At 41.1% G+C, this 1,622-nt stretch overlaps 1 protein-coding gene across 1 annotated transcript in view; it reads left to right on the top strand.

Annotated features, from left to right (window-relative positions):
- The window catches only part of TMEM242 (transmembrane protein 242), a 35,737-nt gene that overhangs the window by 32,082 nt on the left and 2,033 nt on the right, over positions 1-1,622 (top strand). The gene's annotated exons all lie outside the window — the stretch shown is intronic.

Raw genomic sequence — 1,622 nt, 5'->3', positions numbered from 1 at the left:
GTTGTAACACATATTCAACCAGAAAGGGAAAGGGAAAGAACCAGGCAGCTCATTGCAAATCCGGGCCAGAGAGATGTCTGTTTTTCAACTGTGAAAGTCTATGCAAAGTTCCTCAGTGGAGGCGCTATTGGTGTTTTGGCCAAAGCAATTGTTTTTGTGGGCCTTCTTCACATTTACCATTTGTGTCCCCCCACACCCCCAGCAAACAGTAGTCCCCTGTGATTGTGACAACCAAAAACACCTCTCCACAGTTCCAGTCCCTCCCCAGGGATATAGTACTGCTGTTAGCTGAAAACCTGTCATGAAGAGTTGCTGCACCAAAGAGGGAGTGGGGAGAGACATGTCCATGGACAAGTGTCTTCAGGATTGGTGTTTGGGACCAGAACATTCAGATGGTTGGCATGGACCTCCTACAGACTACACATAATGGATATAACCTTATGTGTCTTCCAGTGTCAGGATTTTAAACCAAAATGATACATAAAGTAATGCTTTTAACAGACATAAAATAATATTTATATCCATATGAGATATATCCATTCTTGGAATGCAACATACATACTTTGTTAATGCTGTAGTGAAAATAGCTAATATGTATCAATCACTTACCATGCGCCAGGTGCTGTGCATTATATGCATTATCTCAGTCCTCACAACTCAGTAAGCAGGTAATTATCTCCATTCTACGTACATGGCGACTACGGCTTAGAGAGAGTAAACAGCTTTCCCCAACTGGTCTGTCTAATACCAGTGTCTGTGCGGCTAACATAATGACTAGAGTAAATGCCTAGGAATCACAAGTCCCAGACAGGATGCACCCCTGCATGTGGAAACAAGGTAAAGATTCAGCCTCAAGTTGAAACAGATAAGCATCAACATAGAAAAAATATACTAGCCGACTCTTAAAGTAACCCACTCCTAAGAAATGACTTCCATGTTGCTCATGAGTCCAGGGTGCTTCACAAACCTGATCAAAGAGATCTGTATCCTCAAGAAAATATGACTGTGATATGGCTGTTGGGAAAAAATTGTAATGCAGTGCTGTAGTGCTGCTGAAATAATATCTTCAGCAGGACCATATAGATTAAAAAGGATGAACCAGAGACTATGTGGCTAGTACTGCCTAATGTAAAGACTATCCCACTCCCACAGATTAGTGTTTCCCTCCCTTATGGGGGTGTACACCTGAGGTGGACCCAGCTGCTCCACCCAGGTGAACTAGGATACTGTACTGACACTGCATATTAAGATCTCCCAGCCTCCTGCTCTGACCCGCAGATACCAAACCAACTTCTGCTGGTAAAACTACATAAGATTTTTCAACATTGTCTGACATATAAGAGCATTCTAGTTTATCTACTGTTCATTGAATCGTTCTTGTTACACTCCTACTGTTTCTTATCTCTACCTTTTCTCCCTGGCCCTAAGATTCTAACCTTGAATAACCTAAGTATATTCATTTATTCAGATAGAAATCACATCCTCAGCTGCATCATTCTATATGAAAGCTGACAATATATACTGTTCTTCTGGTATGATAAATATCATGGAGGGTTGACAATTTAGGGCATGTTGCCTTCCTGATTAAGAGTGAAGTTTTATGTTATTTAGATAATAGGTTT

The sequence above is a fragment of the Galeopterus variegatus genome, unplaced genomic scaffold (genome assembly GCF_000696425.1).
Source record: "Galeopterus variegatus unplaced genomic scaffold, G_variegatus-3.0.2 Scaffold541, whole genome shotgun sequence".
Lineage (NCBI taxonomy): Eukaryota > Metazoa > Chordata > Mammalia > Dermoptera > Cynocephalidae > Galeopterus > Galeopterus variegatus.
This window is presented reverse-complemented; position numbering and strand designations above follow the sequence as displayed.